Below are 24215 nucleotides of genomic sequence, written 5' to 3'. Positions count from 1 at the left end.
CGGTAAGGTGCTTTTGAAATAGGCTGAGTACCTGGTGCAAGTTCAATGCTAAATTCGATGTCTCGAATAGGCGGTAAACCAGGAATCTTGTCTGGAAAAACATCAGGAAACTCGCTAACAATCGGTATCTCAAACAACTCAGGACTAGACCTCTGAACATCCATTGCATAAATCAAAAATCTCTCTGCTCCTTTCTGTAGCAAACGAGACATGGATAACACAGAAATCAATGGAATTTTGGATCGAGAACCCTTACCAAAAAACTTCCAATCGCCTGCCATCTCAGGTCTGAATCGAACCACTTTCTGAAAGCAATCTAATGTCGCCCTATACTTGGTCAGAGCATCAATCCCGACAATACAGTCAAAATCAGATAATCCAAGTACGATGCAGTCAATCTCAATCGAATTCCCTTCGGATTCTATTACAAAATTTCGGACCATTCTCACCGAAACAATTCCTCCACCCAAAGGTGAAGTAATAGAAACAACATCAGATAATGGCTCAGCAAATAAATCATGCGTCATGACAAATATTTCAGAAATAAAATAGTGAGAGAGCACCCGTATCAATCAACACAAGCGCAGGATAACCAAAAATCGAACAGTTACCTGCTATCACGTCGTTCGGGGCTGCATTGGCTTGATCCTCTGTCAAGGCAAACACCCTCGCCTGCTGTCGAGGAGGTTGGTTCTAATTCTGATTACCTCCCTGACGAGTCTGCTGTTGAGGTTGAAAGGAATGAACTGCAGAAGCTGATCTCTCGGGCTGAGCTGGCGGTCGAGAAGAACTGCCGCTCTGAGCTCTATCGGATCCTCGCTGAGGACAAACTCTAGCAAAGTGACCCCGCTGCTGGCAGATATTGCAACTACCAAACACGCCTCGACACTGATCACTGGGATGACGTCCTCCACACTTGCTGCACGAAGCTCCAGAAAACCCAGAATTCTGTCCAGAACTGAACTGTCTAGAGCCACTGGAACTCGATGAATTGCTCCCAGACTTCTTAAATTGCTTCCCCTTCGGTCTATACTGATCTCTCCTGTTTCTGCCACTGTTTCCTCCCTCAACCCTCTGAGACTGATTCGACTGCTGAGAAGGTTGGTACTGGTACTGAGACTGCTGAGGCTGAAACTGAACAGACAGATTCGGAAAAGATCTCTGCTGCTGCTGAGGAGCTACCTGATTACCTCGTTGCATCAAGAATCCGGCTTCGGCTCCCTTTGCTTGATCCATAGCATCTGCAAAGTTGTTGGGTCTTCCGGTATTGACCAAGGTAAATATCTCAGGGTTCAAGCCATTGATGAAATGGTCGGCCTTGGCTTCCTCGTTATCTGCAACGTGAGGTGCAAACCTCAAGAGACTGTCAAATTTTCTCACATAGTCCTCAATGCTCAAGTTCCCTTGTTTCAGATTCGCAAATTCGGCACCCTTTTCCTTTCGATACGAGACAGGAAAGAAACGCTTAAAGAGCTCAGTCTTGAATAAGCTCCAAGTGATGGTGGTGCCTCGGTTCTCATTCGCTCTCTTGGTTGTGGTCCACCAATTCTTAGCAACACCCTGCAACTGATGACTGACTAACCTAATTCTGCGGTCATCGGTAAAGTCGAGGGAATCAAAGAGCTCATCCATTTCATCTAGCCAACTTTCACAAGCAATGGAGTTCTCGGTACCCGTTAAAGTAGGCGGTCGAAAAGATCGAAACCTCTTCAGTAGAGTCTCCATCGGGGTTTCAGTTGCATCAAACTGATTCATTCCAGTACTACCCTGATCATTCTGAGGAGTTATCACTGGCGGTGGATTCTCAGTAAAAGGAGGAGTCAAAGGTGGTTGATTCCTTCTCAAAGATCGTCGAGGTGTCATCTGATATCAAGGGTTAGGACACAATATCTCAGACTTATTCTCAATCTCATAACCTCGGTGTTCAAAGCTCTGCTCTGAGTACTCATGAATCTCAATGATATACGAGAACAGATAATAGTACAAGGACAAATATATATCACGTAATTCATGCTTTATAAATTAAATCACTACTCATGTAATTCAATTAATTCAAGAATCAATAAAGCATGCTCGCACGAATTTAAAAATAATCATTTAATTAAATCAATCACATGCGAGAGTTCAATTCATGCGGACTCGATTTACCCCGCTCACTCTAGTTCAAATCCAAGAATCTTATGGCTCTGATACCACTTAATGTGAGACCCCGTTTCTAATCTCCTATTCTCGAATAATTAAAAAAAATCAAACACGATGAGCCGCGTAAAAACGAATCAAAAATTTTTATTTTTATTTTTTTTAAAAGCACTGCGCGCCCGTGCCATAATCAGGCGCGCCCGCGCCCTTGCTTCGCAAATCAACGGCTCGCCCGAGCCAAGAACTGCGCGTCCGCGCCCTCGCTTCGCGAATCAACGGCGCGCCCGCTCCAACAACAGCGCGCCCGCGCCGCCCTCTCGAACTGCTGAACTCCAGGGTACAAAACAAAAGTCTAACAAACTAAAACTCAAGAAACCAAGGTTCAAACATCATAAATACATGAGATCTAAGGAGTTGAAACACCAACAAAACAATGTTTAACAGTACAAGTTTGACGGTAGGGATTCGTTCGACTAAACAAAACAGTACAAATCCAAAAGGTATGACCCTAAGACACACGGTGTCTCACTTCTATCATCACACCCCGAGCTAACCCAAATGACTTGGTCCAGCTCCTGATCCTCCTGTTGCCAAGTACACATACAAACAAAGACAACAGCCAGATGAACCGGTTAGAAATATAACTTTCTAAGTAAAAGAGACAGGCATGCAATATCAAGTAAACACCTCAGATTGAAATGTAATAACCAGTAACAAATCAAAATGAGAATGAATGAATGCATGACTTCAAAACTCGGGACTATCAAATCAGATAATCGAAATATCAATCGTTATTCGGTTGGGATCCCGGGGCCAAGTCTTCACAACAACTCACCGACACACCCATTCGGGGTAGATGTCGTTCAACTCAACCCCTAGATTTTAGAGCAACTATAAGAAGTATTCTGGCAGTTGGAAAAACTCGAAATTCAAAGCCACTTCAATATAGCTCCCTAAATCGTCTAATTTCAAAACGAATCGAGAAATCGGCTCAATATGAATGCAAGTGAAAATAGAATAACAATCAAATTCACTCAAGCAAATAAACATGTAGTATGTGATTTTCGGGAACTCGAGAATAAGTCAATCTCGAGTATTCGTTTCCATTCGTTTCATTGTCGACTTTTACCTTTTCTCGAAACTTCAAGTGATTCCTGTCAACAAGAGATACCTCGATATCATAGTCTATTCGGATAACAAACTCAAAGTCGATACAACAATCAATAATATACCGTCTTCAATTCTTCAATCGATAAATAAGTCTCCAAGTTCGATCAATCTCCCGAATCCTCAATCAACTGTCAAAACATCGAATACGGACTCAATATCAACTCGAAATTCAAACTCAATCAAATTCGATATACAAATCAAACCGAACCAAAACCGATAACTCAAACTCGATTTCGATGACATAATGGCTATAAATTGACTATCCGGAAATACAAACCATCAAACAACAATCACAGTAACTCAATCATCATCACAATCCATCAAAACAACTCAAATCCAACCTCAATCAAAATCATCATTTTCGAATTTCACCTCTAAAATCATATAAAATCCAAACTTTGTTCTTTTTCCAAACCGACTTCGAATACACGATCTATACTAGCTCAAAAACGACATACTCCAATATTATCAAATTCTGACAAACCAACAAAATCGAAGTTCAAGAGATCGTAGCAAAACTTACGTCTAAATGAATCCCTCATTGCGGTGATCGTGAATCTCAACTCGAAATTGAAATCTAACGGTCGGATCGAGCGAATGGAAGGAAGAAGAAGCTCAAAATGGCATCTCCCATGGCTTCCTGTTCGGTACACGAAGGGAGAGGGAAGGAGAGAGTGAGGGTGATGGGTTGAAGTGACTTGAAAGTCAACTTGCCAAAGATAATATATAAAATCCCACTTTTTGCATTTCAGTCCTTTATTTCTCCAAGTTGCAAAGTAACCCCCTGTTAAATATCAAAACGATCCTCAATCACTAACAATTCTGATTATATCGATTAAACTTAATTATAATAAAATCGGGGCATTACAATAGGTGACTAAACAGATCCCAATTATCCATTCACCAATTTATACGTTCATCTCTAGTATCTTTGATTCTACCAAAAGATCAATTCTTAATTAAAATTTTCCAATAGATTTATCCACTTTTCTATCCCAAATGCAACGACTAAGAAATTCATATTTACACCTCAAGTCAAATTATACCACGAGTTATTATCCACTTGTTGGATTAGATGGTCCCTAAGTACCAAACAATTCTTACATATCGCCTGAAGTCATAACTCAAATTCCTAGTTCAACTCGACAGCAAGTCTGAAAATCCAAAAATTGCCAAATTATTATATGTACATCCTGAATTCATATATTTTTTTTAGAACTTAATACATAATTAGACACCTCGCAGAGTTTGTAACCCAATCGTATATGCTTCCTCAGTGTCCCTCCAATTCCTTAGCATTTCATCGGTAAATAAATTTATAGCTTATCCAGAAAATCTACCTGAATATTCTATTCATCATTCTATGCCCATAGTTGGTGCAAAAAAAAAATCTTAGTATGCAAATGTAAAGTACCCAAAAGTCTCTAGGGACAACTCTGTTTCCTTATCTTGTGACTAATCACCCATTCAACTTATCAAAGTCATCTGTTTAATCTTAACGATTCTATTTAAAATAGGACAACCCATTCAACTAATTCACTAACTAGCAATCTTCTCACTAGAACTAGTTATAACTAGTAATCGTCATTCCTCTGATCACAACAAAACTTAGGATTTTATTTAGTACTAATACTAAATTCCAACGTTCTAAACACTTACTAAGCGGTTACGAGTCGATCCTCTACACAAGAATAGAAATGATAATTTGAAACTATGATCCACTCAAATAATTCACCATGATGGATCATGAAAGGAAACAAATACACAAGTAATGCTGCTTAATGCGAGATGAAATAATTCAAGCATTACAAACAAACGAGCTGAATATAAAAATTTAGAAAAGTGAAAACAACTCACTCATAATTCAATTCTAGGGGTGAATGAATAATAATGGAAGCTCCATGAATAATAAATGTGAGCCAACAAGACACAAATCTCGTGATCATTCGCCTATGGGTAATGAAATCATGCTCAAACAATCCAAGCACAATTAAGAGCAATCGATGTGACTTCAGTCGAGAGAAGTCTACACACATCAATAATCAGGGAAAACAGCGGTCTCAAAGTAAAATCAGATGTCAGTCACACAACGTAAGTAGATTACCAAAAAGAAAGGCAAGGTGAATCTTACTCACATCAACATGTGACTCTAGAACCAAAGAAAAATTTCAAGAAGTAATAAACATGAACAAGATTTTATTAAGAAGTTCAACCAATGCCAAAGTGGCAGAATACAACGTTGACTGATGTCATATGATTCCATAAATGATCAAAGAAAGTGCAAAGATACTTCGGATACACAAAAGTATATGTTGCAATGGATTTGAGCACAAAAGAAGAAAAAAAAATAACGATCGGAATAGTAGTTCACATAATTGAAAGGCTCATGGGAACCGACTCATTAAATCCAAAATCATATTTACCCAAATAAACAAAGAAAAACTCAAACTATCCATAATAATATAGAACAAAGTATGTATCCCAAGTCTTCGCACGAGTTGGATTCATAAACTTAAATGACAAAACATACATCTATCAATTTCTAAGCAAACTATTCACTTAGTTTTATCCGACTAAATTCCATCCCTAAAAGAATAAATTACGACAAGGACAGATCAAATAATACCTCCTAATATTCAAGTTTAATATTTTCGACAAATTCCTACAATCTCACCAAACATTGATGACACCACCAAACAACATCCACGTACTGTCCAAAACTGAAAGGAATATTAGTACACCAACTCCGTTTAACTTGAAACTGCATGCTATAAAAATAAATATTCAAATAATACACTTTAAATTACTAAAAGAAATTTTAAACGAAAATAAACACTAATCTACGCACTTAAATAAATTAAACATCTAGTTTTGAAAATATTTTGAAAAAAATGACATCAAAACATTTTGAATTTTAATTCAAGCATGACTAACATATAAAATTCCTTAAAAACTTACAGACTTTGAGGCGAGATTTCTCGAGTTTTTTGCAACCGGCAGTAGGCACAACCCAACCAGAACCATGCTCTGATACCAACTGAAACGACCCTAACTCTACTTTAAATTAAACTAAATAAAATACGGATTTTTCAAAAAATTTCGGCATGACCTATCTATTTATGTCAAACCCGCCTATCACAGACAACAACAAAAAACGAAATACGACCAACAAGACTAAATAAACTAAACCAAGAAAAGAATGAGAACCAGAGAAAAAGGTTCGACCTTCCAAACGTCCATAAATCATATAATTTGATATTTACATGCCCAAAGACGATCAATAAATCTTTACGTTTACATTAATCCAAGTAACAGAATAAAAGACTATAAAATGTTAAAAATGAACTTTTGCGGAAGACTAGCATAGGTCGGAGGGATGTGTCGTGTCCGCATCGCAATCCACTCGATATTCTTTCCCCTCGATCACAATAATAACTTGTACCTGCACCAAGTAAATGTAGTGAGCCTAGGGGCCCAACAAGAATATGGGGGAATAACAAGTACTACATAAATACATGCACACACTGATTAAAAATAGGTGATGCTGAAAATACTATTGTTTTGTGCCCTTGCTTTAAACAAAATAGACTCCAAAACTGAGAGAACAAGAATATAACATATGCATGGCTAAGTCATTTATAATCAATGTAACTGCATAAACTGTACTAAAACATAGTCATATGAATTCTGTGAACTGTAACTGTATATGAATCTGTAACTGTGAGCTGCGAACTGTGAACTTAGATCCTTGATTGTGACTCTGTGGCTTTGATCATGATCATGGCTGCAGCGCACTATGCCGCAAGGAGGTCAGGATAACACCCAACCCAATCTTGCCCTGTAATTGGTAAGGGAGACCAAGATTTCTCTTAACCCCACACATACACGTCTATATTTGGTAAGGTAGGCCAAGACGTCTCTCAACCCCCACACACACATCCTTTGGTAAGGTAGGTCAGAACGTCTCCCAACCCCACACATACACGTCATTTCTATAGTCACAATCATTTCACTTCGTTCATAAAAATATTTTCTTTTATACTTTTTTTTTTCCTTGATATAAAAACTTAGCATGCATATGTAGATGTAATGTTTTTGAAAATATTTACTCAATAATCATGCAGGAGACTCAAATGTGGATGACCGAGATGGTGATTTAGGGAGCAAACACTAGTAGAATTTCTGCATTTTACTTCGCCATGGGTTACTTCGGAAATTAGTAATTACGAATTAAAATAAAACAATCAACTTCGATAATAACACGGGCGAAGTAAAAACACACCTTTTACTTCGGATTTTAAAAAACCCGGGCTTCACTAATAATTTTGGATAGCATTTTACTTCGGCATATCATTTTTGCTGAAGTAAAAAGTAAAAAAATAAAATTTTTAATTATAAGTGCCGAATTAAAAAGATGAAATGGATCCCTTTGCTTATTTCACCTTTCACTTGGTAAAAATAGAAAACACTCAGCTCGCGTTGAAACAAATCAACCTTGATCCCCTTTCTTCTTCAAAACCCAAGCGGCCGCCGATTTGCATCTCCAGCCGTCCACCACCGCCGAAACCGCTCGCCAATTCCATATACATACACATTTACCATACATACACACCAGTGAAAAAAAACACCGATCCCAAACCATCTCCCAATCTCTCTCTCGCGTAGCTTAACCCCGTTACATTCCATGGACCATAACTTCTTCGTACGACATCAGAATTTCAAATCGTTTAAGCGGTTTTGTTCCTGACATCAATAGATTCATTTCGAACCATGAATCGCTATTTTTTATTCTCATTTTTGCCCAAATAGATCCATTTTTGTGACCTTTTTTGAGTAAACTTTCACTCACGAAATTTTCTGATGTACGACTGATTTTAGTTCGATTCTTGGGGCTTCAAGGTCATGAGTTGTTTGTGTTCGAGCTTAGGAGAGTTTCGAACCTACCCAGCCCCTTTTCAATGATTTTCGACGGCGATTCAAATTTTTCCGGTGAGTATAGCTGCTTACTGAATTCAATCTTTTTGTATTTTGAGTTTAAGTATTTTTAAGTGTTTTATTTCAACATCTAGTGTGAAAATCAAGTTGGTTTTGTGAGGTATATAGGCTGCCCGTGATGGACAGTTTACGAGCTTCGATTTAAATCTCTGTCGCCGCTAAAATCAAGGATTTTTACAAATTAGGTACGAAATTTTAGTACTTTGGGTCCGAGATGCACCCTTCACCACCCAATGTTTCCATTCTCAGCATGATTTTATTTATCTTTTTAGAGGTATTTATTGGGGTTCATGTATTTTTCAGGATATATCGAGGATTTTCTTGGTACTTCGAGTATTTACTTTGAAGTTCTTTTCGTTGATTGGATTGAGAGAAAACAAATTTTATTTGAATTGCTCAAGTCTAATATCCATTTAATCCATTATATTGTGAGAGAGAAAGATGCTATGTAGTATGTACTTGAAATTACTATGGATGGTGATGGTCTTTTATTCATCATAACATGAGAACGTTGAGCACCTAACCTGTTGTACTTGATTGCTTTGTTATGGTTCCGAAGAATTACAATTTATACACAGCTGCATCAGTCTTGTTTCATTGTACTTCTTTTATTTCCTTTGTCTTTTCACGCAGTTAGCAATATCTATCACTGTCAGAGCTTTATTTATATTTTGATGATATCTGATGTTAGCAAAAAGAGGTACGATAAAGTTTGTCTTTTGTTAAAAAGAAAGGAGGCGGCCAATTCCACTATGTATCCTAATTCTGAATTTGATGGGCGGGGTTTGTGAGTGGGGCTAAGTATCAAAAATTAATTGTGAACAAATGTCAAATTATAATGACAATCAAATTATAATGCGATGTGAATATAATACTATTTTTTACTCTTCAAAGATCTATGGACGTCTCACATTTTTTACTCTTCAAAGATCTCGAACCGAATTGTGTATTCCATCGAGCTCCAAATCATACAGAGAAAAACAAAGGAGGGATCGGCTAAATGACAAGTAATCACGTGCCTTTTTGTGTTTCAGTACTTGTTCTATGTTTTACTCTTACTGACTTAATTGTGCACTTTTAGGTTTATGGAATTAGGCGCTGTCCTGAAGCCTGGTAGACCTGCCAAAACAGACAAGGCTGCTATCTTGTTTGATGTTGTTCGAATGGTGACTCAGCTGAGAGGTGAGGCTCAGAAGCTAAAAAACTCAAATTCAAATCTCCAGGAGAAGATTAAGGAGCTTAAGGTAGGAGTAGGACTGGGTTGTCTCATGTTTCAATTTGCATATGAATCTCTTTCAGTGTCATGATCCAAGGATGATTTTAGCTGATTAGAAGCTTTCTTATTTAAAAAGAAGTACCTATCTATGTTTTCTGTGTTTCCCCATGTGGGAGGGACAGAGTTTTGGAGTAATTGGTGAATGGTTTTGTCCAAATTGTTGTATCCAAATACATCCGGGAAGAGAAACCTGAGTGGGCTTGATGTGAGAGTGATTCCAAATAGCATTTCCATTTGAGTACATGTGATTGTAGAGAGTTTTGTGGTGTATTGTTCAAATAAATTGTAGAGTTCTAAATACTGTGTCCGTAGCATAAGGATGGAATAAAGGATAGTAGTAATACTTCCATATGAAGAATAATTTCTTACACCTACTGTCATTTAGAAATCTGGTATTGATCAGGGCATATTTCAAAGTTGAAATTCACATAAAACTTGTAGATAATTTTGTTTTATTCGATTTGCCACTGGTTATAACTAATTAGGATGTAAAATGAATTTTATATGAATTTTCTACTGAAATTGTTCCAATATGCAGAAAACAGAACATCTGAGTTTCAGGTGTGTTCTTGCAGACAGATTTAGGCCTACTAGATGATTTTATTTGGAAAAGCTCCGAGAATATGAAATGTAGCAAAATGAGTTAGCTTTCATTTCCAATTCACAAAACTTGTTTTGAATCATAAATGAATTAAATATGATTTTTAAACTATCAACTGACGAATCTGGAATTCGGTTTCGACCTTGTTACAATGATAATGATATGAGGTGTTTTAGAGCATCTTCAATAATTTTGTTTTTTGTAATGGCGGTCTTTTTTTAACATGCATGTTTTGTGAAATTTTTATGCTGACAGTGGAAAATATTCTGTTTCTTGAGTCACTGGCTGATGTTGGCTTCTCTTATACAAACACTAGCTCTAACCTAAAGGATTCTAGAGACAAAAGGACAGGTATATACTCGTTACTTGTTTTGTACAGATGAACCCGAACATGGATGCATGTTGTAATTGTTTGGGGTGAAGTCTTCAGCAAACATTGAATTGCTTAAAAGTCGTTTTGCCTGTTTTCAGACCTTATTGATTCAGGCTATAATGGTAGGCCTGCATTCTGTGCATAGAAAACACAATTTTTGAAGATATATGTTGGTTGATCTGATTTTGTTTTTAATATATGTAATTGGTTTATTAGCTACCTTCCCACTCATTTTAAGATGAACGTGGTTTTGTTAAGACTTAAGAGTAATTGTCAGCTTCTAGAACTTTAATTTTCTTACTATTTCGTGTTTTATTTGAATATAAATAAGTGCTCTTCTTCTGTGCAGAGAACCTTGGATGAAGATAATTCAAAGGCTTTACTTATCCTGAATGAGATTATTCTCACTTTAAAAGATGTATGAACTATTCTCCGAGACATTACATTTGTTTTTGTGCAATTCTTTTGGCATTTGGGATTGGCACGGGTGCATGTATATGTTCTCTCGTGTATTGTAAATTAATATTTAACCTATAATTTGGTGAAAGATGGTAAACTTGTTTCAGTCACTTTTAATCGTAATATCCAATATGTTAAATATCTTAGGACTGAGAACTGCTCTCTATTAAGAATTAAATTGGCCAATTTGTCAAACTTTCTACGTGAATGTGTGTTTATCCAATATGTTTCAGTCAATGCAACTGTTGTACCAGTATTCCTATCTTTAGCATATCCGTTTTATGGTGAATGTGTGTTTATTGATATTCGATTCATGGTCACTGTACCTTAAATATGATTATATAGGAATTTAAAAGAGAAGGAGAAGACACGCAAGCTGGTTTCCGGGAATCATGGGTACGTTTTATTTTCCCAAGCTTTTCCCTTTTTTTCCATTTCAACATCGGCTGAATGGATGAGAAAACTACTACAGGTTTCAGGAAATGTATTCTCGAAGCTTTGGAATATTTTCTTTTCCAACTCAATGAGAGAGAGATGTTTATAAATTCTTATTTTGCTCATAGCCAAAGTGAGAGCCAAGACACTTGGCTTGCACTGAACTCAATTCAACAATAAGGTACAAAAATTCATTTTTGTCTTTTGTTTAGTTAAAACAAGTTACATAAATATTTCATTCTTGGAATTTGAAAGTGTGTATCCAATCACGTTGTGTATGGATTAATGAGTATAAATCATTGTTATTATATATGCACATGTTCATACACCACTTGATCGCTACAATGATGATTTGCTCAATTTTAGAGATATATTTTAGTTGCCTATCACAGTTTTAATTCAATTTATTGTAGGGTTCTATTCTGGAAACACCTGGATGCATCACTTGATTTGGATGCAGTGTATTTGTTTCTTGGATACGCAATTTGGATACGGAATGCAAGTATTGACTCACCCAGTACATATAATAATCTAGTAAATCTGATGAGTTGGGTTTTCATTTACCATTCTGGGAGGTAAATCAATGATAACCTATAGATTTATTTCTTTTTCTACTCACCCAAAATTTATTGGTCTCATTAGAGGTCATAACACAAGAATCATAGTTAGTCATGAGCTTAGACATGGTCTCATTTCGAGTAATTATTATTAAAATTTACAGCATAATATATGATTGAAAGGTCTACGAAATATTAGACATGGTCTCATTATGAACAGACTTGACTACATGAATTTCTGATTGAAGAAGAGTCTTTTGAGAGTTTCTTGAAATTTTCGACCGAAAATATGTTTTGTTTTTTAAATCAAATTTTGAACAAAGTGTGGTGTTGTCTAAGATCTTTAAAATGTTTGTCATTTATTTTCATGTTTTCTGATTGTAGGATTATTTGGTATGCGCAGTGGACAGGAAGGCTCTAATTCTTCGACACTAAGGAGAAATTCATCTGCCTCTGCAAGCTTGAACAGCCTTGCTTCAATCAGTACAACTGCAACTTCAGGTCTTGAAATCAGTTAGTTCATGGAATAACATTGAAGCACACTTTATTTGGGAAAACATTTCATGCAAGTTGGATTATATTTAACCTCATAAGATTGTTCAAGCTTTCGCTCTCACTGCTTTCTCAAAATTCTTTATCTTTCAGCTCCTCTTGGCGCACAAACAGCTGGTGCTTTGATGAGAAACTATTTATACAGAAACTTTACAAGGTATAACATTTTCTTCAGATGAATTTTTAAATATTTATTTGATGTTCTAAATTTGATACAAATGATACAGGTTCTAGTCAATGTATCAAAGATTAGTCCCATTGTCTTTTATCTGAGGGATGTCGATTCCTCTGCAAATCGCAGAGAGTTTGTAACTTGTTCCAGAAAATGCTGGCAAAACTGTCTTGTTCCAGAAAATTTTTGAAGAATTGTTTTGGGAAAACATGTGGAAATAGATTGTATGCTTGATTTTGTTTTGGTAAAGTAGAATAATGAATGCAGATGTCAAGTCATGTCAAAAAACATGTGGAAATAAATTGTATTCTTGATTTTTCTTTTCCAATGGTTCTCGTTCAGATCCCATGTTCAATGAAAAGGACGTGTTTATTTTCTTTTTTTTGTTCTGTTTTTTTTTTCACAAACTGGCTCCATTTGTATTATGGTTGAGATAAAAGGGTTGATTTTTGTTCGTATTTTATGGGTTTTGGACAGGTTTACAAGATCTCCATTGGTGCAACTTGTAATATTTCATGGCCGTCTCATAGGCTGGTGATTCAAGTGTTGGATGATTCTACTGCTCTTGTGTTAAGGTACATTTGGTGCTATGAATCGCGAAAAATAGGGAATCTAGAGATTTAATTTCTGTTTGTGAATATATTTTATATATTTATAAGTAACTAATCCTTTTTTTATCAGTTTCTTTAAATTAGATCAGTAATCCTCACTTTTTAATTATGTATAAATGAATACTTTACTACTCAATTGGATCCCAGTGGAAGAAGACCAGAATAACAGCCAATGGATCAGCGCCGCAGAATCATCGCAATCTCCACCACGATTTTCCTCACCATCGTCGTCGTTTCACTCATCGTCGCTCTGGTCCATGATTCCACCATGGAAGAATTTGCCGAGGTTAGAAGGCCATTATTTTTAATTGAGCTCTTTTGGAGGCATTTAAAGTAGTTGTGGCTTTGGCCTTGATTGTGAATAATCGAATCATGAAGACCTGGAAATGGAAGCATGCAACTGAATACGACCATTTATTTTTGTTTTTGCAGCTGTTGAAAACTTTTTCGGGTTCATCAAAGTATTTGAGAAGTATTTCCGGGTTCATATTTTCATTCTAAGTTTGTTGCAAGTACTAGTTACTGATAAAGGATATATGTCTCTGGATTGATTCAGGTTTGGAGGCATTGGCGTGAGGGAACAACTGCAAATATGATAGATCCTATGTTGAAGGATGGATTAATGTATAGTTTTTTTCCCTAGTGTTTATATAGTTAGAATTTGATTATTTTTTATAGATGCACTTTTAGTTTTGTGAAAATACTTGTGGATACATGCATATTTTTGGGTTATTTTGGTGGATATACTTGTGAATTCATGGATGTTCGTTGTTTTGAGATGAATAATTTATGAACCTTATTAGTCTATTTTAAATTTCAAAAATATATTTATATAATGTAATTATTGTATCTAAATTTTAATGTAGTGGAACGGCAATTTCACTAATCGACGAAGCAAAATAATAAATTGATGAAGTAAAAGCTATTCTATGGCTTCGTATCTGAAGTAAAAGTTATTCTATCACTTCGTCTGTTAATAAAATTGATGAAGTAAAAGCTATTATATGGCTTCAGTAATTTCATTAATAAGCGAAGTCGAATATTGCATTTTATCTCGGTGATAAAAGAAATTAACGAAGTAAAACACAATCTTTCACTTCGTATACAAACCGAAGTATAATCATAGTTGTTATTTCATTAAATTCATTAATTACCGAAGTATAAGCATATGTTTGACTTCGTAACTTATGAAATGAGCGAGGTAAAATATATGTTTTTACTTCGGCACCGGTCCAATTCTGCCTTCAAAAAATGGCCAAAGACTTCGGTAATTTATGGTATAAGACTTCGGTGATTCAGCGAAGTAAAAAAGTACTCTATTACTTCACGTGACACTACTTCGATAATTAAGTTCCTACGACTTCGGTTATTAACCGAAGTCTTACGCGATTTTTCTACTAGTGAAACCAAGGGTAGGGATCTAAACGATAAGTTTGCGCTTAAGACAAATTGAAGGGTTCGCCCGTAAAACTTACAACTCACTAAATTCTTATCCAAAAAGAGTTACGCTTGAAACCACGACTCTCACACACTTAGAACTAAATAAAGAAGTCATCCTCAGGGTATTATTCCTATCCAATCTTTTTATGAGAATTTATTTCCGGACAGAAACTTCATTAACTCCAAAATTCTGCACCTATCCAAATCAATAGCCTAAAACTCCAACTAAACTTAACCGAATCCGTTTCCGCTTGAACCGGCATATTCCTAACATCCTAGACTAATTCCGGACCCGAGCCTTTAACCAAATCATGATCCTTACCTTGTTCCAACCATTCATTTCCGGACAGCCCAACGTTTGACAGAAATTCTGCTCAAGCCTTAATTTATTTCCCTCAACCAAAAACTTAGCTATACGACTCCCGAGTTCCAAGACACTAAATTAGGATTGAGACCAACACTTAGACTCACTTACACCAATAAAACCAGCCCCTTATCAAGCCTAGAACAGCTCGACCAGCCCTTTGCCCTGCACCAAAACCGAAGCAAACATGGCCCAAAATCAATGGTCCTTCACCTCTAATTTGCTAGCTTCGCCCATCCTAAGCGCTACCATGTGAGCTATATTCTCACCCATGGTAGCCACTATCCACCATCCAAGCAACACACAATTCATACCAAGCAAGGAAATGAACATTTTCTGAAAATTTCAAAAAAGAAACATGGACATCAATGACAACACCATTTAAAATTCATACTTGTTTCAAACCTCAACATTAAACATAATCGGATAAGTTTTCAAACATGAGCAAGGCAAAATCATCGTGGCCGAAATCTCAAGAAAAACAGGACGCTAGTTTTCGAAAACTGGAAATGGATACACACAACATATTAATCTAAAATGGTGAGAAATGAAACCCATATCTTTCCTAGCTAAGAAAAAAAATCGAAAAGGAACAAGAACTTGAGATTCAAGCGACCCGAAAATGACCAGAAAAATCATCCAGCTTCCATAAACCCAAAAATTTTGAAGTGTAAACAAGAAAAAGCAAGCACACACATAATAATATACTTGGTGGCCAAAAAGCCCATAAATCTTGCCTCACGCTATGCAAATCAGAAATGGGAGCTCGACGGCTAACTGGGAAATCGAACTGAGGACAAGGTGATGGAGTTCGAGCAGCTCGCCTGGAGGGGTGTATTCGCCGGACAAAGGAGTTGCTGCGGCGGCCGAAGGCTGGAAATTGAAGGGAAAAACAGAGAATGCCGATGTTGAGAAGGAAATGGAGAGAAAATGAAAGGGCTAACGTCTGTTTCTTGAAGAAGTGGAAGAAAAGAAATGGGCCAAGACTTTAGTCTAGGCGTGTCCCTTAATGGGTCGTGAACCGGGCTAGGAAAAATTTCTGTATTGGGCCGTGCAACATGGATTTTAAATGGGCAAGAAACAGCATGTACAATATATAATAGATGATATTTTAAATGGTACGAATAAATGTGTTAGGTCCATATTCCGCAAATACTTAATTTTAAAAATCCAAGAATTAAATACTTTAAATATTTTGATGTCACAGAAACGAGTAAAATATTTAAATAATAAGCAGAATGATTAAAATAAATTTTAAACAAACCAGACAAATGTTTAAAAGCAGTTTTAAATAAATACACAAGCAGAAAGTAAAAATCTTTAAAATGATTTGGACTATTAAAAAGGATTTAAATAAATAATCTAGGCATTTAAAATAATTTAAAATAACTAGCCACTAAACATAGGTTATTTAAATTTAAAATAAATAAGTTGGACACTCAAAAATATTTAAACGAATAAGTTGAACAGTTAAAATCATTTGAAAAAATAAACTAAATAATTAAAATAATTTAAATATGCAAACTTAAACTTTTAAAATATTAAAACAATTAAGTTGCACAATAAAGTCATTTGAATAAATAATAAAATATTTTATTAACACATAAATAAAAAAAAGAATTTAAATCAATTAAAATTAAAAATAATAATCATAATATTTATTAAATTTAATGCATGTGATTTAGTAGATTGGATTTTTAGGCGCCACATTATATGTGTTGCATGATATGTGCTACTTGTTTTATTTGTTTTAAGACTTTAGCACATGCTTGTCTTTGCAGTCGACTGCATCTAGTATGATGTGAGTCACTGACAGTTTCCATAGGGAGCTTGTAACTCATCATGGACTCGAGGCGGGCATTTCCAGTTTCCATATGAACCAAGTGTCCTGTTTTGGATTCGAGTCAGGATTGGGGAGACTCAGCCTCTGGTTTTGCTATCACTAGAAGCGACCACAACGGTGGAGTAGATGCTATAGTCGGTAGGAGAATATGGAAGAGGCACCGCGGATTAGCTATCCGGCACAGTCCTGCATATTCTTGGCGCCCTGAGTATACTATTTTACCTCGTTTTAAATACACTTATGTGCTGCATATATTTTATATATCATTGCTTCCGTATTGAGCTTAGAGCTCACGACTAGTCCTTTTGTGTGTCTGGACACCCCACCTCGACGGGGCAGGTGTAGGTGCAGGGTTGAGCACCAAGAGCTTGGAGTAGCCAGTGACCAGTGAAGACAACAGGATTAGCTGTAGGTCTTTACACTTAGGATTATTTGTAATTCGATTGAGTTGTAAATTGGTTTATTTAACCAGTTGTATTCTGTCGGTATGCTTTTATTTAAGTCTTTCGCACCGATTTATTTTAAACGCATACCTAATTATGCTCTAACTCTGATTAGGTAGTGGATCCGAGTTGGGTCGCTACAGGTTGAGATACTCCACATCCACCTAAAGGAGAGTGTTGGTGGTAATGATGCGAGATCTTTTCCCTCGGGATCCCAATAACCGAAATTCAGAATTGAATTCATTATTTGAAAGCCTTTCTTTCATCATGCATTGCATTGATGTATTAACCATAGAAGATCATCTATGGCATTAGAATTGTGCTTTTGATATGCTTATATGAAATTGTATGTTATGTCATTCATACTGGGATTTATTCTCACCGAAGTTATCCGGCTATTTTGTGCATTGCAACATGTGGGGCAGGAGCGAGTCAGAAGAGACTTGGATAGCTCGAGATTAAGAGTCATAGACGTGGGGTTTTTGGGTTAAGAGCTAGAGATGTATGTTTGCTGTCAAAATCATGTTTAGAAAGTTTTGAGAATTGGAAAACTAGACTTGAATTGATTGTAACTTACTTATGAAATCATGTATGAGATTCATATGTTAGAAACTTCATGTTTTATCTTGAATCTTGAGTTTAGATCATTTTAGAATTGCTTTGAGATGTTTATATATTGAAACACACATTAGAAATGCATTTAGACAACATAAGAGCAGACTTTATTTTTAGCCCAGAACATCCGTCGCTCGAGCGCAATTTTTTGCCGCTTGAGCAAGGCCCCTTTAATATTTCGGGCAGAGTAGGGCTCGCTCGAGCGCAAGAATTGTCGCTCGAGCAAAGCACATACAACTTTTTAAAAAAAATTACTTGGGTTAAATCAGATTCATATTCAGATTGAATATTCATTTTAATTATTCATGCTTAATTGTTCAGATTGAATAACTATTTTGAATATGAGATTAGAACCCGAGGTCCCTAGAGATTGTATGAAGAGATCATCATTGCAATCACCTGTTGTAACTTGTCTACAGATTCCATCGACTTTCTCGATGATTTCTCCAACTACTGCTAGCTACCCCTGTCCAGATCATTTCCAGATAGCAACTGATCATCAGGTAAGTTTCCAAGAAGACGGGAGCTCAACGGAGAATCCCGGACCAAATTCGCAAAGTGAAGCGTAACAGAGCCATCTCAGGAAATTGAGCTTGTTGATTCAAAGCAGATCAAGGAGAGGTTGGGTGGTTAGGATTAAGAAATCATGGAAGGGATAGTATTTTCATATGAAAGTCTAAGTTCAGTGTGAAGATCAATCCTAATTTCATTTTTGGCCATTTCAACGGCTTATCTAATTTACCAAACGTGTTCACCCAAAGTATGTAATTTACTTTTAAAATAAAAGTATTTCTTACTTTTTATGTTAAATATGCATCATGTGTTAGTTAGAAGTAATACTTTTCACATAATAACTAATACGTTTCACAAAAAAATTAATACATTTACAAGGAAAAGTAAAACTTTTTGTGTCCAATTAGTATACGTGAGAGGTAATAATTTTAGTAGAAAAACTAATAAATTTGATAAAAAAATGTAAGATTTTTTATGTCAAATTACCATAATCTAGAAATAAAATTTTTGTCATAAAAAGTAATATTTTTAACTAAAACAGTAATACTTTTCACAGGTAAATTAATATTTTTTATGACAAATTAGCATACTTTAGAAATAATGGTTTTAACCAAAAAACTAATACGTTATATAAATAAAAAATTCAAGATAATGATTATACAATATACCTAAAGCAAATCTTGTGAAGCTGAAAACAAAAACATGGGATTGTCGCTTTTTAGGTTACAAGAAATACAAATACACAAGCATTGGTTTTTCTATTTAAATTATTAATTCCATCATTTTCTAAAATGAAATAAAAAAATATTATTTTTTTAGTCAAAAGTATTATTTTTTATGTGAAAAATATTAGTTTTTATTATAAAAGTATTACTTCTAATGTATGCTAATTTGACATAAAAAGTATTTTTTTTGTCAAAAAGTATCAGTCTTTTTGTTAAAAGTATTATTTCTAACGTATTCGTTTGCATGTTATGTCAAAATTAATGCATATTTATTTGACATAAAAAGTAATATTTTTATGTTAAAAGTATTACTAATTTTGTCAAAAGTACTAGTTTTTTTATTAAAAGAATTACTTCAATCTTATTCTAATTTGGCATACAAAGTATTATTATTTTTAGTAAAAAATATTAATATTTATGATAAAAGTATTATTTCTAGATTATGACAATTTGACATAAAAATATTATTTTTCCTGTTAAAAGTATTAGTGTTTATTATAAAAGTATTAATTGTTATGTGAAAAGTATAACTTTTCATTGCAAAAACTTTTTATGTCAAATTATTACTTTGCGAAAAATTGAGAAAACATTGACGACTTAATGTCATTATAATAATTGATTAATTTCTAACTTACTAGGAAAACACTAACTCCATATAACGTGCTATTATATTTATAATCAAAACGATTGAATATAAAATAAAGTTTGAAAAGAACAAAAATCAAAACTGTACATTCGAGATCCACAATTGTATCTACAAATTCAATTTCAAAGTGACACAACAAAATAGAGCTACTAAGATACCAACTTGACATTTATTAATTAGAAACTTTGATATCTTAATTCAATATGAAAAGCAAACAAGCGAAAAGCATAAAATACACAAACTATTCCAAAGAATGACACTCAAAAACATCAAAAGATTTCAACACCAATAACAAAACAAAGAAAAAAATATACACCAGTGAACATAAAAATCTACGAATATCTCGTCAAACGTAGACATTTAACATCAAACAGGGAGAGAACCTTTGTTTATTATCAAATAAGTCTGTTTGGATAATTGGCAATACATGCACATTAGATATCCAACCATAAAATGTCTCACCGAAATTGGATTTCATGTGGTTGTATCTTTTCGAAGAATGCATTGGCCCAGTAAATAGGTTCACTTTGCATTACCCAATTGTATGCTTCTACTGAAATGGTTTTTATGCTTTCTGCAAACTAGTGAAAACCTTCGGAGGTAGGAGAACGAGCAACACCGAATACATCTTCAATCATAAGTCGCTTCACTTTGATATAAAATTGCCCTTAAAATCTCTTATAAGCTGATCTGACAGATATTTGTAAACAAAAGTTGTGGTAAAAGTCCTGGTCCTGAAATTTTTCAGCAATTGATTCTCTCAGACTTTCCTCTCGATCGGCCACAAAAGTTATTCCACGACACGTCCACAATACACTTTTCAATTGTTGTAAAAACCAACACCAGTTCTCATCAGATTTCGTGTCCACAATAGCAAAAGCGACAAGTAAAACTCGGTCATCCCCATCGGCACATGTCACCGCCAAGAGTGAGCCTTGGTATTTTGACTTCAGAAATATGCTGTCAAGGAAAATCAGAGACCGGAATCCTTGCTCGAACCCATGTAGAAAAGCATAAAATGAAATAAAGAGGCGTGGTTGGGAGTTCTTGGGCTAGAATCTGAGGCATTTGATAACCTATCAGTCATGAAAGTACCCTTTCCAGCTAGTGTTTCAGTCTATAAATCTACCACCAGTGTACATGCAATAGCACCATCGAAGGTTAACATACGTTTGTATCAAGAACCACTAAAACAAGACAATTTTTCAGATGTATTGAACAGGTCTCCAAAGGGTCACCTTTCGAAAAATTAATTCAGAAAATGAAGAAGAGCAATTCAAACAAGTGATTAACGTGAGGCAGGGTGGCATTAGAAAGACCAAACTAGAGAGTATGATAAAGGCCATACATCAGTCATCTGCTAGAATTCACAAGTCCGGGGTTGAAGATAAATTGCTTTCGGTTATAGACTCTGGTAAACTATTGGAGTAGCTAGATCCAAACGCTTAACTTCTCAGATCAAAAATCCTATATACAATCCTAGGATTATAATGCGCTAAACGCTCGACTTCTCAGATGACATGTTTGGTGTACACGAGCATCTAAAAAAGAAATGATAAACAACAAGAAACGATCGAAATCCAGGATCAAGATGACCAATATGTCAAGATTTACCATCAATTTCACGAAAAAATAAACTGATGAAAGCAAGTTTGTGCGTCAGTTTCACAAAATAAAAAAAATATTAAATTAATTTTGATTAACACTCCCCAATCGTCTCACGGATGTAGTAACCCAAAAAATAGAATTGCCCGTTTGGGTTTAAATCGGATCTTCGTTAATTTGATTTGGTCAGATTATTCGTTTCTCTCTCTGGAGCCTGGGGCTTCTTCTCTCTCGCAAAAACTCTTGGTCAAATTGAAAGCTCAGGGCCGATTCTAGATTGCTCTCTCACGAATCTCTTTGCAGCGCAAGTGAGTCTCTTTCCTGCTCATCTGTTTCTGAATTTTATTTGTCGATTTCTAGTTTTTTTTCCATAATTTCGAACAAATTTAGGGTTCTTTTCAGAGTCGAAAATGATGGTTGTGATTTCGTTACTTTTTCTTGCGGGTTTTTTGAATTCTTTTATGAGCTCCATTTCTTGTTTGATTTCGATTATGTTTATTTCTGGTGATGGATTAGTTTCAAGCTTTTCGAAATGTTATGATGTAGATCTGTCTTTTGTTGATCCTTTCTTGTTCCTAAGGAAGTCTCTTCTTAACTAGTGTCTATCCTTGAGATGCGTGACATACCAACTGCTGTTTAGGTTGGATATCCATGGATAATGAGCAGTTCCAGTTTCTTTCTGGTATCATGAAGCATCCTCTAGAAACCAATACCAAATTGAAAAGCTCTACTCCATCTCTAGCGACCAGTAAAGCAAATCGGACAGATGAAAATGTAGCAATCATCGAGTCCAAAATCAGTCAAATAAAAGAGCTCTTTCCTGATTATGAAAGGGGTTTCTCGGTAGCTTGTAATGAAGTGTACAACCAAGATGCAGAAGAGGTGATTCAGAGGATCCTCGAAGGAACTCTTCATGAAGAACTACAGTCTCTTGACACTAAACTGGAAAGAATTCCATCTCCTAAGGTTGCACCATCTGTCAATAGATTATGTATTTTGTAGTTATGTCTATGCATCAATTGTTGATCTACTTCTGCTCTAAGTTTAGTATGACACTGATTTCCATCTACTCAAATGTGGTAACCCACAAAGCGCTAATACTACACATCAGTATTGGAAAAGTTTTTTGTTTTCACTGTTGCTTTCTAAGTTCAGTTGGAAATGGGCATTGTATTTTCTTGGGATTGTAATTTTGAATACTTTTGCAGTAAAAAAAAGTCTTAACTTTCAAATATATTTCTCATGGTTCAACGTTATTAGATCTTGGCTTCCTTCTGATCTTTTTTGCCCTGGCTGTTATATAAATTTTACAAAGCTTCTCATATCTGGATATGCATGCTGTCCTTCAAAATAATAATTCTTTTGAATATGTACAGCTGCTAGGATGAAGGTGGCTGCTAATGAGAAAGCCAAGGCTGAAAAGATTCTGCAAATCAAGAAAGCGGAAGGTGAAGCAGAAGCTAAGTATCTCGCTGGTTGAGGTATCGCTCGCCAGCGTCAAGCAATTGTCGATGGATAAGAGATAATGTGCTTGGTTTCTGGGTGGACGTTCCTGGTATCACTGCAAAGGATGTTATGGATATGGTACTTGTCACCTATTACTTTGACACAATGAAAGAAATCGATGCTACTTCTAAGTCTTCTGCTGTGTCATTCCTCATGGAACTGGTGCGGTTCGTGATGTGGCTACTCAGATCCGTGAAGGACTTCTTCAGGCTTCCCAGCTTAGTACACCATAAACATACTACTTCTGGTGTTTTGAGAATTTTTTACTGAAACATGCTTTCTTAAACTAGTTTTTAATCTTTCTGGTCATTTGTTGTCAACATTCTTTTGCAAATTTTGTTTGCTCTAGTAGTAATACTATTCCCTCCCGTCAAAAGATTGTATATGAACATGATGTCTCATATATCCATTTCATCACACATTGAAGTACTTTTTTTAAGTTTTGAGTCCAGAACAGTGCCGTATTGGATGCGTTCAGAACCTGTGGATCCAAACAAGTTCATGCACAAGGGAGAAGAGGAGAGAGCTTCAAGTAGAATTGATTGTTCCTTAAAGATATTGCCCTAATTCTTGGCACTAGATTTGGAGCGCAGCTTGGTGCTATTGACAAGTTCACATTTCACAGAGCATTCATTCTTAGGTTAAGTAGAGGGAACAAATAAGTTTCTTTGTTCCCAGAGTATATTTATACTAATATTTTATTTGAAATTTCATTGGAGCTTGTTTTCATTTAGGCTTGTTTCGGAAGAGTCATTGGATAAAGTGGAGCAGTAGCATTAGCGTAGGATGGATAACCACGGATTGTGTAGCTCTGAGTTCTGACCTTTAGCTTTGTTATGCATTGCACACAGCGTGAGCCTGAGAGCAATTATATCTTCTACTTTGAAGGAAGAGCAACTCATTTTTTTTTTCGGTTGTAACTTGTATTATTTTATTTTTTAAATCTAGTTTATGTTAGTACCTACATCAATTTCACGAACAATTGTGGAAACATTTCAAAAACTCCAAGTAAAAGTATCAGTTATTACTTAAAATACTTAATCTGATCCATCGATTACACAACAATGTCTAACGTCTTTCTTTCTTGTCTGCCAAATTAAGGTGACATTTCAAACACACACACACATATACATATATATATACACACACATATATATATATATATACATATACAT

At 35.5% G+C, this 24215-nt stretch overlaps 2 long non-coding RNA genes across 4 annotated transcripts; one reads left to right on the top strand and one right to left on the bottom strand.

Moving 5' to 3' along the window:
• Window positions 1–2528: 2528 nt before the first annotated feature.
• LOC140884946 (uncharacterized) lies at window positions 2529–16073 on the bottom strand. 2 transcript variants are annotated; one of them, XR_012150769.1, is made up of 6 exons: window positions 15882–16073; window positions 6268–6751; window positions 5984–6077; window positions 3372–3437; window positions 3269–3293; window positions 2529–2723 (listed from the first exon to the last, which is right to left on the bottom strand). It is a non-coding gene; the product is annotated as an uncharacterized lncRNA (long non-coding RNA). The 2 variants fall into 2 exon arrangements; XR_012150768.1 differs by lacking the exon at window positions 5984–6077.
• Window positions 16074–21713: 5640 nt separating this feature from the next.
• LOC140883910 (uncharacterized) lies at window positions 21714–24010 on the top strand. 2 transcript variants are annotated; one of them, XR_012150486.1, is made up of 4 exons: window positions 21714–21842; window positions 22175–22500; window positions 22911–23680; window positions 23775–24010. It is a non-coding gene; the product is annotated as an uncharacterized lncRNA (long non-coding RNA). The 2 variants fall into 2 exon arrangements; XR_012150485.1 differs by having other exon boundaries at window positions 22911–24010.
• Window positions 24011–24215: the final 205 nt, after the last annotated feature.

The sequence above is a fragment of the Henckelia pumila genome, chromosome 2 (genome assembly GCF_033568475.1).
Source record: "Henckelia pumila isolate YLH828 chromosome 2, ASM3356847v2, whole genome shotgun sequence".
Taxonomy (NCBI): domain Eukaryota; kingdom Viridiplantae; phylum Streptophyta; class Magnoliopsida; order Lamiales; family Gesneriaceae; genus Henckelia; species Henckelia pumila.
The sequence above is the reverse complement of the archived record's forward strand: the minus strand, read 5'-3'. Positions and strand labels throughout refer to the sequence as shown.